The sequence below is a fragment of the Acanthaster planci genome, linkage group LG13 (assembly GCF_054643075.1).
Source record: "Acanthaster planci isolate LZ-2023a linkage group LG13, COTS_SCS, whole genome shotgun sequence".
In the NCBI taxonomy this organism is placed as follows: Eukaryota; Metazoa; Echinodermata; class Asteroidea; order Valvatida; family Acanthasteridae; genus Acanthaster; species Acanthaster planci.
This window is the reverse complement of record NC_141789.1, coordinates 2,951,127-2,965,586: the sequence shown is the minus strand read 5'-3', so window position 1 is coordinate 2,965,586 and position 14,460 is coordinate 2,951,127. Positions and strand designations below refer to the sequence as shown.

General features: G+C 41.5%; 1 protein-coding gene across 2 annotated transcripts in view; it reads left to right on the top strand.

Annotated features, from left to right (window-relative positions):
- bin3 (bridging integrator 3) overlaps positions 1-14,460 on the top strand; it is a 72,497-nt gene that overhangs the window by 32,123 nt on the left and 25,914 nt on the right. For both annotated transcript variants that reach the window (XM_022230822.2, XM_022230821.2), the window contains exon 2: positions 5,235-5,323. The gene's annotated coding sequence lies outside the window, so the exon portion shown is untranslated. The remainder of the gene's footprint in view (positions 1-5,234; positions 5,324-14,460) is intronic.

Below are 14,460 nucleotides of genomic sequence, written 5' to 3'. Positions count from 1 at the left end.
CTCTATAAATAACTTTGATACGATCGCGGATAAACAGACAGCGTTAATGACGTTAACAGCGAGCACGAAATAGTCATTGTATTGCGCGCACGCGCTTCAACTGAATTCAATTTTCACCGATTCGTCGCGATGTACGTAGGCTTTACAATGTGCTGGTACCATTTTTTGTATTGATTAACTTAATCGTAAACAGTAGTGAAAAATACCTAATCCCGGAAACAAATCGTTCAAAGCAAATTAATAAACAGTTGTTTATTTCGTCGCCCAAAAACTATGAAGCAAGGTAAATGCCGCAGGTACATGTGTCTCCGTATAAAATCTCTTATATTGTCGTTATAGTAGGAAGATATCGATTTCTGACATAGTAGAGCAAATGTTCTTAACCTTGCTAACATCGCGGTTGTTGTTTTTCTGTAAAATCAGTTATCAAAATTATCAACGAATATGAAAACGTCTTTTGACTGTGCACTCGCTGGGAATTCCTTGCTGATTTCGAGCTTTGTTCTGTAACCACATTAAGTACTTCAACGGTATGTAGAAGCTCACTTGATGATTACTCCATACCTTTTTATCGGTTGGGTGATAGATGTCATTTATTTAACTCGGTGAAATTAGTCACTGAAGTCCCTGTCACGCTTTCTGAATTCATTACCTGGAGTAATCCGGTTCAGTGTGTGGCTGTAAACAACAGTATTAGGCTCTTTTGACAATTCATATTTTATAAGATGTTTATATTGTTCCGTGCATCTGTAGCTAACATATTGGAACTTTAACTGTGTAACACATATCTGCGCTAATCTGATCTGAACTGGAGGTACCAGAATGACCTCAGTCATCACACTTTCACCGGATACTAGCTGATTTGGATTTTAACCTTAATAGGCAAATTTGATGTCGGTCCCCCAAATGAATAAAGTAACAGTATAAGTAATTCTATAATTTATTAATTAGCAGTGTTTGAGCAATCACAGATATTTCGATATAAATTTACATTAGATATTTTTATGAAGCAGAAACTATACATGGGGAGCGTTTGCGAACGTTTCTGCCCATTGCGACCGTACATAGTAAGAATTGACCTGTACGCATTGCTATCTACGGTAGATAGCATTAAAGGTTCTCATAATGGTAAACTCATCAAGGTAATATTTTTGTCCGATTTTCTAAACATGGGTATAGTTTGACATTTTCCCCATGAGGAGCCATCGGAAACCAGAGGCTAAAGGGTCATTCATCATTACTGCTATTTCTAGAGCTGGGCACAATGCCATATTGCAGTATCACTTCCCTATTTCTAAACAAATCGTCATTGGCGCAGACAATACGCAGTCGAGCGAACTGGTTGCAACCTTTGCGGGGCTATGACCGTCTTACGTCGCGGAAACGGCATCCCATCTCGCTCGGGCCTTGGTCTGCTGTCGTCATCTAGCCCTCGCCTGGGCTATTTTTAGCTGGCCCTAGCCATTGATTGCCGCTAATGTGCACGGAGTGATGTCGTCACACGGACCAGCGCGCCTCTTTCACGTTTTCCACCGCTGCCTGACGCAGACACCACATCGTCGAAGCGACTGGCTCGTGATGTCATCACTGGGCTGATTACGAATTCACCGGGCGACACGCACGCTAAGGGTTGCTTGTAATAATTATCGTGGCAGTCGGTACGAGCCGCATGCTACACGGGGAGATTCATAAGGCAGCGCACGACTAATTTCAATATGCTAGAGTTTGGCGGCCAATCGCAGCGCCGTCTGTCACTGACGTTTACTTGGCCATTCATTAATACAACTCACTCTCAAATTAATGCATGCGTACGTCAGCAGCTTGGTGATTACGGTGCGGACTGCCATGCACGTGCCGCGCGAGATGACGCCACGTCATAAGGCAAGGCAGCCTCGGTGCTCATCTTGCGCTTGGTTCTGCGATGTTTTGCTTTATCCGGAAATGATAATTCTAGCTCCGATTTTTTTCCTTCAGACCAATTTCTAGAGGCAGATTTACGTACAACATCGCCTTCCCTTGAGGATTCGATCTGTCCTTTCTCCTTTTTTGTTTACGCTTAACGGTAACATCCGATATGGCTGAAGTTACGTCTGTAGTTGTGTTCGGGTAATGCATCCGTTCTTGAAAAAAGGATAATATTCGTAGAGATAAAAATATCCCAAAATAAAGGGAATCGTAGAAATCGGAATTAATGGATACGTAATATCCGCCGATTACCCTTCCGCTCCTAAATATGTTTACCACGAAGTCTTCAGTCATTCGGAAATCCTGCCGAACATGATATTGGAGAAAAAAAGTTGAGAGTTGAGGTCTTTGCCCCCCCCCCTAAAAAAGAAGTAAAGGAAAGATTTATCATTGGGCATCGATCAAGGGTTCAAATTAAATAGCTAAATGTTGTTTGGTCTTTTCATAAAAGATATTTTTTGTGAAAAACTCGTGTTTTAATCAGCCCCAATACATGCAGTGCATGTTATAGTTGCCTGTATTTGTCCTTTGACTTGTTGACACCCACGGCGACATAGGTGTTTTCAACTAGTGCAACTAGCCTTTGCAATTTAATAGGCAAATAACTAAGACAGTAAATTTTAATGACAAAAAATGCAGAAGATTACCCAAAAGAACCCATCTTAAATATACTAGTCTTATAACCAAAATAATAACGATAATGACAAATAACAGATCCCTTTCGCAGCTATTACTTCTTAAAGCAATTCGACTACACGAGATACCGGTGCAGACAAACAACCATCAAGCGAAATTTATTACCTATATGGAGCGTCATCAGGCGCACAGGCTCAACCACGGCCACCCAGTATTAATCACGAGCTTCAGATTTAAATGAAAAGTCCGGAGGACTACCACCACAGCAGGAGAGACATCGTGGAAGACTTGCCGCGGCCATGCGTCTGATGCAATCGTGGCAGTTTGCTTACGCAGTTTGGAAGAAAGTGATGAAGTAGTCGTGCGATTGAAGCAATGTATCAGATACATACATTGTGTACCCTGGCGGAGAAAGCGTGTTTTGGCGCACTTCCTGATTCTGAAGTTACAAACTACGCTCATGTACTTGGAAAACAACGGTTAATTGTCACTTCAGTGAAAAAAAGTATTGTTTAAATTGGCCATTTAGAACCTTTTATTAATTGTGATGAATTTCGATCGAGAGTTTGGCGTCACATCAACGTGTTTCTTTTCCCCCGACTTATTCTTATTGCCCATGACAACGTGCCTGAAGATGTCAAAGATATTACTTGTGATATACTCTTCAATCAGTCGTTGTTTTGATTAAAGGAAAACTCATAATGGACGTCTCACATTTCCGGAAAACGCGAAATCGAAGCAAACATGACGTCACGAAACATTTGAAGTGAGATTCGCTTCAGTTGAAATGTATTTAATATTTACAAATTTGCCGCACGAATGCTTTATTAAATAGCGTATATAGATTGGAAGCAACAACTGCCAATACTCTCGTTTGCGGGACAAGATCAAAATGATGGAAATTTGGTATACACGCAATATATTATTGTCAGACCGTGTCCCGTCTTGGCCGAAGGTACCTCATGACTCTTCCTTAAACTACAACACTTTTAGGTTGTTTCATGGAGTATCGGAGGGATGGGTCGAGTCATCTTCAAAATCAGCAAATTCGATATTGCCTTCCAAGTTGGTCGTCCTAAATGACATGTTTAAAATCTGAAATGATTCTAAACAGTTACACACGAAAACACTCGCTGAAAATATACCGATGATACTTTCCCTCTTTTCTTGATGCTCAAACCGTTTTTATAATTAACGCCTTGATACAAAATGCTGTCAGGTAATAAGGTAGACGACATACTTCGCAGACCTTTCAGACAAAATAATAGTCTGTTCGCCAAAATGTTCGCCGAAACATCTTTGAAGGCCGGTTCGCTGCGTTGAAACGTCTTCAACCTTTGCGGAATCGTAGCCCGAATTTTTGATCTGCCCTCAGATATTTTTTGTTCGTGCTCGCTTTCGCGTGAAGTATGAACCGGCCTTGACTCGTCATCGAGAGAAATTGGGAGAAATGGAACTCTAAAATGGTGCTTTGCAGAGTAACTTTTATTCGTGATTCTTTCTCAGTCTGACGGTCCATTTGCATTTGCCCGTTTTGTATCTGTTTGCAGACATTGTTTCTTCACCGATGCTTATTGATTGGTGAATTTTGCATGAAAACAGAGCAGTATAGGAGAAGGGGAAATGTTTGTGCATTCGGTTTTGGGTCGACGTGACTCTCAGGCGTTGGAGAGGCTTATAACGTCATTGTGAAGTCACAACAAATAAATTTTCTGGTTCTTTCAGAGGAGAAACGGGATTCGTCTTTAGGTGGAGTAGTTTTGAGGCCCTGCCTGCTAGACCAAGATAACCCGAGCCAAGTGGGGTGTCCATTTGTGACACGTCTAGTGTTTAGGCCTATACCTTAAAACCAAATTTATGGCTCAAATTTTACACGTGTCATTTTTCATGCAGTTGTCTGAAACTTTTTGCTCTAGAACAATAGAGAAATAAACGTTCCGGTGAACAGCGTGTTGCTTGACCGATGACTAGCAACATATCAGACTGGTCCGGTAACCTTCAACGCAGCTCGAGGATGCGTTTGATTTGTGCCGATCTCCGGCCCGCATTAGGCGGCTACCCCACCAACTCTTGGCTCCTTGCCCGTTCCATTGAGTCAACAGGCTGCGGTAGGCTCTCCTAAATGATGCGATGACTTCATCAACGTCGGATCGCATTCAAACTGTCAAACATCGTACGTCGTTTTCAGAACCTATTAGATTTCATGTAGCCGTGAACCTCACAGACTAGTGCTTTAAGCCTCTCCATTGCTTCAACTTCTTAGCATACTACAGTACAAGTACCGGTACTAATGTTCTTGAATTTGCCGTAATTTTAGAAAGCCTCTATAACTAATCTCCAATCAGTTTGTCGCAATCATTAATTTCAAAACACACTCTCACTCCATCTTGGTGTGCAACATTTTCACGTGATATCGGTGTCTAATGTGTAAGTGTTTGGCCGAAGGGCTGGAAACTTTGGAGACATCTCTCGGATAATGAATCAAGTTGGAGCTTGTTCGTCTTTGCCGTCGTTACTTATTTTAGTCGAAGGTTTGTGCTGTGATGAAAACAGATGTGTTCCCTTCATTTATTAACTTGTCAACTTTGAAATGTAACTACATTCATTTCCGTCCTGTTTCTTTTATATTCCAGGTGCTTTTTTGGTCCTGAACAAGGAATGAGTGATTAATTTAAAAGCTGTCACCAGAACCGACACCAGCAGATCAGATTGTAGAGCATTTGTGAGTATTGACTCTTTTTAAACATTCTCATTGCTGTCCCCCCCCCCAAATGAAGTTTCGAAATTAGCCTGGGAATCTTGCAGATCTTCTCTTTGCCGACCTCAATTTTCTTCGCCCGTGTCTTTGTTGTGAGTCTTACTTAAACAGGCTGTCAACTGGCTGTGCACGAGTCTAATACCTAACAAAAAATAAAAATCAAACGAAAAACGAACAAACAAAAACACTCTGCATGCTTGAAGGAAAACACAGCCACTCTCTGACAAACAGTTTTTTGGAAGGATTCTTTCTATGGGATTGTGGAGTAAGGGGTCTTTTCGACACGTAATACACTCCCGCCCATTTGTAAGCTCTCGTTGAAATGCTTCATTACCGTGTATTACAATTCTATATATTGAAATACGAAATTCAAATTCTAGCCCACGTACTTCTTTGGTAAGCTGTCTCCTCTTTCCGAAGACATTCATCAAGGAATCAGAATTCGTCACAGAGACATCATTTTAGAGTATCTGTATGCTGTTTGTAATCTAGTTTCATTATTTTAAAACGGACTTCTATAACTCTCCTTGAACAGCCCTATAGTCCAACAACAACTTTGATAATTTTGCATCAATATTTTATATGGATTTGTCCTTGATTTTACCAAATTGTTACAATCACAACCATTGATAAGTTGCCAAATATCAGACAGCTCCGTCAGACCTTTGGTCCGTCTTAAAAAAGTATGTAACAACGAAAGAACATGTGACGCAGCATCACTCTTCCCATAAAACATCATATTAAGAGCTAAACACATTTAACGAAAAGGGCATTTACAAAATGAAATAATATACTAATTGTGCATTCGAATTTCCTCGTTTAACTATTTGTTATTATAATCTAGTGTATTTTGATGTTTGAAACCCGAATGTATCATCGAAACCTATTTGACACGAGTGAGGAATATATATATATATATATACATGTATTACAAATTGTCATTCAACTAGACGTGCGTAAATGTGTTTTGGTTCATTCCGATTGGATGATAACCCATGGTGGATTTGTCTTTATTGTCTTCGCGGGGAAAAAAAGAGTTCGTTGTGAGATACATGTAATATATCGAATACTGTAAGGGTCTATGGGAACGTATACGTGAACGATGTCTCAGTCCACTCTTCATAGTCCATATCATACCGGGTGGTTCGTTGTTTCAATAAAGAACGGTAACTTGTCCGGTGTCGACTGAGCCCGTTCCGCTTAGCACCACCGCCGACTCTCGGATAGTCCCGGCTGCCAGAAAGCACGACCGGAAACTGAATGCGATTAAGCCCAGATCAGTGAAGGGCTTTTTTTTTTTTTTTTTTTTTTTTTTACAGTGCATGTATGTACTTTATTCTGTCGCTTCAGACGGAAATAATATTTCAGAGATAAGTATAATCTGTGATAATTCTTCATACCGCAACACGCGCGGAAGACCAATGCAGGAAAGATATATCTCGTTTCCGGCATCACGATTAAAGGCTAGCTATTATACCAGATGAGTCGCACAGATTTATGCCAGTGAGTTATTGTATCAACAACACTCGCTAAGAATACGACTCTGTGTAAATTGAAGGGAATCTGTACTCTCGTGGACTATCATCTTTTTTGTGCTACTCCCCGTGACGTATATCTTTTAGTGACCCTATCTTGTTTGGTACGTTTTATACAGTATAGTGTGATTTTACTGGATCTCACAGACCTCACGAACCAAGTTGGTCGTTTTGTCTGCGTTACAGTTATAGTGTGCTTTACTTCTAACTATTCTCAGTTGTGAAATTCGGTATTGATTACCTTTCATTTCTTCGATTTCCGATAACGTGTAGTGCCAGCTCCAACCAAGTCTCAAACAATCTGCACTTAACTTTGATCTTAAAGAAGAAAGGGGACAAAATATTGCGACATAATCTGAGACCGGATTACCGAGTTCCAAATGAATAACTTCCAGAAATTTTGCTGATCTCTCCGGAAGCGCGAGGGCCGAGGCAATTGAATCGGGCTGTCTGCTCAAGTCTGGTGGGCGAAGGGATGCATTAGTCACCCTGTCCCACTCGGACTGGGACACAGCTCCCATCAACCAGATCATTATATTGAACAGTTGACAATTTGAGAAACGTTGTTGACCAATTCGAAATTTTCCAATGTGTTGTTTGTTTAGGATACTCGACGCTGTCAAAGATAGTTAGCTGACCGAAAATTTTGCCCAATTACCGTTTGAATTTTTAACGGCCCTGTCTTGACTTCTCTTTTCTCTTGCGAAGCAAATGCCTCTGAAACAAAAGGAAAAAATATTAGATATAAGGACAAGTATTTTGATTGATAGTAATAGTGTATGCAGAATAATCCACATATCCGGCTATTATTCGTGGTCACTTGCGTAAAGCCTCCATGATGAGCAGATGATCCTCCATCCTTTTGGCATATGGCTCGTGGAAATCGGATCGCGAACCAGAATTTTCGTTGCCGAACACGTTACCTATAAAAAGAGCATTATTATCTTAATGTCGACGTTACACAATTTAGACTACGACATCGTTTATAAAGGTTCCATACCCTCCAGAAGTGTTATTAAATGCTGTGGAGGGTGGAAGGTGATTTTTTTTGTTAGTTTTTGCAAAGAAAAAAAATTTCCATCATTTCGTCCTACTTTGACCCGTCTGTGACACTGTCTCTTTTGAAGATCTAGATTTATCGCGCGTTAAAAGTAATTTTACCCCTGTGACTTTTAGGTTCTCGTTATTTCCTGTACACAATTATTTTGAGAAATGATAATTTTCTGTGGTAAGTGAAAAGGTGCTGCAGTGCAGCAGGCAGTGTTCTCCTTTTTACTTTGAATTTTTTTCTGCAGAACGTGGATTCGCGATGTAAAGAGCTAAGGCGTGATGAACTGTGTTTTCTGATTTTCAAGTTAAAACTTTGTTCAAAACTGTGTGTATACCAACCGGCTCTACGTTTTCCTCTTGTTTTTACAATGATTTCCCTGTAGGATAATGAATAATAACTATTTCCATAACTCCAGAATTCTGTTTGAACAGTCGTACATTGACGTGTACCTCGTTTTATACGTGTGCCTGCTTAAAAAAAATTCACATTTTTTGCCATGTTCTTGTACAGAATAATTATTCTTTGGATATTGTTTGTTGAAGACCGAAAGACTTTGAGCTGGATTCAACCTGGGAGAAGTTTTGGAAAGTTGTGACATCATTGACATTTCGTTTAGCGTTCGGTCGTTTGTTTGCTATGCAAATCCCAGTCTACTGGGCCTCCCAGTTAAGATCCTTCGTGGTTTTCCATCAGATAAAGCCCTCTTCTCTTCTTCTTGCCTTAATCAGTCTGAGATGGGTTCACATGCGGTCACACGAATAGGAAAGACGCCGCTCATTTTGATGCATACCTGTCTCGCGGCAGAGCTGTACTCGATGCGTAAGTAAGTACAGCGGCTGGCCGCGGCCTGTTGCACTGACATCGCGGGCCCCACTGCGCGTGGGAGGGGAACCCCAGTGTCAACTTTCGCTGTGAAAACACCCATTACGAACCGTCAACCCAGGCCTGTCGCGTGGGTACACTGGGCTAAAGCGCAGCTGTACCCATGGGATGGAACAGGTGGGCCGCTGCTAGGGTTTACGTAGGTGCGCTGTTTCCTTTCTCAATAGGTGAACTACAGCTTCATGACTATGCGAAGGGCTGGGAGTGGGGGTGTATTGAATTGATGATAGTCCAAGTCAATACTCAAATGTAAAAACAAATCTGGTAATCACATACAGAAGATTTTAAATAATCTTCTGATGCTAACGAAAACAGGATATCGTGGATTATTTCCGTGCTGTATACTAAAATGTTGTTGCCACGTCCAGACCTAAAGTTGAACCCAAACATTTTACAAGAAAACAAGAACACACGTCATTAATTAATATTTTCGGTGAGAGTGTTTTAAAAGAGCTAATAATATAATGTTAAATGAAATAAATGAAACCAGCCTGTGTGTTCATACATCATTGTCCTGATTTCAAACTGTCACGGTTTTAATATCTGAAGAGGATAAGTGTTTTCGGCCTAAGACCATTTGCTTCTACTGAAGTCTTAATATCGGCCCAACTTGTAGCTTTAAAAATTGTATTGTGTATAATGTAAGCAACAGAAGTATCCTTCAATCGATTTAGCTAAACACTTAGACGGTCTTAAAGCTGTAGTCTTCACTGTCTTTATTATGGGTAATTACTAATTATATAATTGAAGAATGACTACTTTTGTTTCGTTTGTTTCGTTTGGTTTTTGTTCAAGTACACCGAAAGACAATTAGGCGTGTAACAAAAAACAGCCCGACATTGTGCAGGTGACTTTGAATGTACATCAACAAAATGAACGCAGTTTGTTGCGACTGTGGAGGACAAGGTGTAAACCTATGGATTCAAGTGTACAAAGAAAGGCAGGATCGTTTGTAGAAAACTTTGTTTCGGTTTTCCGGTGTTAACCAAAATTAAACAAAAAGGAGTGTAGTATTGTTGTGCTGTATCCACTGCTTCATGGTGATGCATAATGCGGAATTACTAATGGCACATGTATGACTATAATTATTTCTTTTTATAGTAAAAAGGGCTGGTAAAAACGGCTGGTGGGCTTACATAATTATACTTGAAGTGATCAGTTTTAAATTGTATGTACAAATTGATTCGCCATAGTGTCGCCAAAATAATGTACACTTTGATGAGTCACTGCAGCCATTATTGTATTGAAATGGAACTGTAAAAACGTTGACCAGAATATCTTTTTTGTCAGTGTGACTGTCAAGTACACAAAATCAATTGTAATCCCTGCTTCTGGCGGAAGGCATAGATACAATGATGACAGCGAATAACTGATTCTTCTATAGTTCTGATATGGCAATCAGAAAGCAAATATTGGGGTAAATTCCAAACGTTGCACCTCCCAAAACGATTTTAACATGACAGACCAATAAAGGTTTACGACTCAGAACACCATTGCTACAGTCGCCAACGCTCGTGTAGCTAGTCGCTGTAGCTGTACACAGAAGGCGCCGAAATAATGATGCGAATCCGCTTCCTGCGTGGAAAGGGAAATTCTGCTTAATGGGTGAAGTCCCGCAGTTCAGACAACCATTCGACATCACTGATAACTTAAAATGCAGTCGGTGTTTTTGATGACAGTTTTTGTTTTAATTTTGTCTATACCCAGCTCATCATATCAGTCATGTCTTTTGAAGATTTAAATAATCATAAATAAATAGATACTTAGTAGTAAGACTTCGTATGTACTCAATGATATTTGATGGGGGGTATAGGGTTCTTGAACATTAAAGGAGGCATGTTATGTTACAGTTGCCATTGACGGCGTAACATAAATTATGAATGCCCTTTTCATTAGGGGGGTCTTTTTTTAAACAGTGCGCAGTGCATTGTTCCTTTAAATTTTTGGACCTACCTTCAACTGCGATCTATACTAAGTTATGATTGACAAGGGAATTAGTGTTAAAACAAGTTCAAGATGGCGGATTTGGATGTTGTTCGGCTTCACGTAATACGCGTATGAAGGCCGAAGTGTTGCGCTTGCATCTTGACTCACTATGGTTTTTTGTACATGGCTAGAAAACGGGGGTCGGTCAACAACTTCCCTGGATGGCACCCAGGGAAGTCGGCTTGCATAAATCATCATAATGTACGGAGACGACAATAAGGGGTAAGAGCTGGCAGCGCATTCCTGTCCCTCAGCCCCATCGATTCTCAACTGCACTTGAGAAGCCAACCCGCGTATATGCATTGTACGCTTTGCGATTCGGTGCGCCAGACAACTGCATCCCCGCAGGCCTGCGCCTGAGACATTTGGGGATTTTTTTTGTAAAAGGAGTGTTCCCTGGTTATGTTGAGAAGATAGATAAGATTAAAGAAGTTAGAAGCATTAAATTCGCTTTGTGTTGACTGGTCTTTCATGCCATAATATAACTATATGTTTAAGGCAGAGAGAGATTTACAGTTCGCGTTGAGTGTGGACAGTCCTGCTTCAAATTATGTACACCCTCAGTAATTCACCGGAGTTCTCTGAAATTTTGCCTGCAAACTTATAGGTTTGATTCTTTTTGACATTGTCACTGAACAGCAGTTACAAGACCCCTGCACCTCAACAACATTTTCTTCTTGACAAAACCGTACAGTTCACTTTCAGCAGAATTTTCAGTGGGCTTAGCTACTTTTCTGTCTTACTATTATGGTAAATGGAAGATTTGATAAAAGGAAAGAATCTCATGGGTGCCCTTTGACATTGTCACTGAATTCCAGTCACGAGACCTCTGCCTCTCAAGCAGATTTTTCTCGAGGCTAAATATTATAGTTACATGTAATTTTCAGTCAGAGTTTTCAGGAGCTGTTTTCTGTCTTGTCGTTACGGGATTTCTTAATGAAAGATCAAAAAACGTGCAGAAAGGCAAGATTTTTGTCGGGGGGGTGTCCATAAATTTAAGGCTTTTTTGAAATATGACATCTCCTTGCCTTAATTTAGGCTTTTACGTCAGTGCCAATAATCGTATCAATCCGAGACACGTACAGTTTTTCTTTTTAGAGAAATATTAATCCTTTGAAACTAAACCTCGCAAGGGTCCCCTAGCCTTCGTAACTACGACATATCATCAACTAATTTCGCTTCAGATAGTTCAGTGGTGTATGAAGTACGATCCAAAAACAAGAATTAGAGGGTGCCCGCGGGGCGATAAACCCACGCGGTGTCTTCACTCTGGCGGTCAGTCCTCGGTGTTCGGTGATATGCTCCCAGCAAAATGCGTCGAAGCCCCACCGGAGCTTTCTGGACAGTTTGATAGCCGAATCATCCCGAGATTACGATCCTCAAAAAATAACGAGCACTAAATCGTTCTTGGAGGCGGTGTAATTGTTGTCTTGTGTGCAGAATGAGAGGGGTCTTGAATATTTAGGCTGGAGAGGTGTTTGCTCGAACCTGTCGCCGAGTTCATTGGTATCATTGTAATGCGAAACAAAAGGGCAAGATTTACAGTAAAGAAAAAAAACAACTGGTCAGAGTAGGTGATGCCTTGGCAGATTGTTTGAAGGTCTTAATGGTGTTTTCATCACGCAATGACCCATCTCTCGACGCGCCCCCGTCGATCGGCCGTCCTACGCACCTTTCCTTCACCGCTACCCTGGCCGCGCTTCCCAGGGTAGCCACAAGTATGTGTACCTTTCCCCTAAACCCTTTTCCCACGCACTCACACACACACACACACGCATAATGTGCCCGCTTCCAAAAATTATTTTAATGAAATAAAACAAATACAAACCGAACGGGTTATAATTGGGAATGTGTGGTGCCTCACACAATAAGTCACAGAGCGGGATGAGCTTGTCTGTTGCCTATAAAGCCCTATTGTATAGCCTGGCTTCATCCAATGACGCCATTTCTCTCTTAAGCCTTTATGGACGAAATATGAGGCCCGCGAAACCAGGCAACTGTTGCCGGAAGCGTGTCTGAGCAGCGCATGGCGAGGTGGGATTTTTAAAACTTGGCGCGCCCAGCAAGGCCGTTTCCCTGAGAGATTCCCACATCCTTTTGTGCCGTATACCCTTGTTGCTGTCTTAAGTCAACCCGTTAACATTCTTGGCAGCGATAAACATCCTCCCAACTGAAATGGTAGAATTTTTTTCTCAGGATTTAGTTAGGCCTGTTATCGATTCGTCAGAATGCGGGTGCACGCATCAGAGCCCCGAAACTGGTTCCTGTAGGCGAGACGAGCGTTTATGTTGCACAAGAATACTCCGGTATTGAACATGTGGTTTCAATAAAGAAATGTTTTGGTCCAGTGTTGGGTCACATTGTTCGGCAATGTTACCAACGTTACCGGTTACCAACAATATACATAATCAAATTGTATAACCCCACGTTTCGACCACATACCGTGTTTAGTCAAAAGAATCGTGTTATACCAATTCGCTGAAGCATGCAGCAAGCTTTGGTCGCCATTTCAGCCGTACAAGTTAATTGACACGATTGCATCGTTTGCACAGCTAAAATCGAAAACTCTCAGATTGCCATTGCAGCAAATTGTCATGATGAAAGTGTGTGTAACAGTGACGTGATCAATTTTGCTCTGTAATAAGAGTGGGGGTACCCTCAACAAGGATACTCCATGGTATCTGGTAATGTCTGTTTCCTTTTGGCTGTGTAGAAACAGAACATCACCGATGGTGTCGTCACACGTGGCACGTGGTTGATTTGGCTCAGTAATGGTATATTGGCGGGAAACCACGGGTATGCATACCTGCATGTAGTTTTTGACACAGGGTGAAACAGTGCACAAGCCGGGTGTTCTTTCAACCCTCCACTCCTCCGGAAAAGAAGAGCAATCTTGAGCAAACAAACTATATTTTATGATGCTCTGTTTCTGGAAAAGAACGTCTTTGTCCGTTTGAAGAATAGCGTGAGCGGTGGTCAGTATGCTATACCCCCTTAACTGAATGAAAAAATTCCTGCCTTATTGCAAAGTGCTGTGCACATCGTGTAAGGTTGCAGTATTATATAGTACAGAATAATGATGTCGTCTCCCGCGGTACCGAAGAGGTGCACCGATAATAGCGGGATGGCCCCGCCCAAAATGTCGCGTGAGTGCACTGTGGCTGTTATACTCTTTCTGCCCTAGGAGTACACCTCCCCGTATCACGACACTGCTGTTCCTTGGGCCGTGGATTCATCGTGATAGTGATTCGACGTGGGCGTTGCTTCTTGCGGAGGCGTTAATGACTCGGCGCTTGTTGCGCGTTGTGGGCCAAATTAGCAGCGCCCCCACTGCTTTCGAGTATAGAGTCGAACTTCGTCAAGGCATTTTTTTTCCTGTCTCCAGACAAACACAGAAGTGACATGTGAGGACTATTTTCTTGAATCTGAATCTGCCACCGGCACAATTTTGAAGAGCCCGCTTTAGATACCAGGGGCAACCTCTTGTTGTCACCGTGGCTGAGGTGTAGCAGGAGAAAGCCCCATACAATCTTTCACGTCCACGTGCGCTTAAAACTTACAGCCATTCATCCTCTGTGTACATCGTTGAGTATCTCATGGGCTTTCGTTGATTAAAAGAAAACACAAGGAGAGTGGGAGAGAAACAG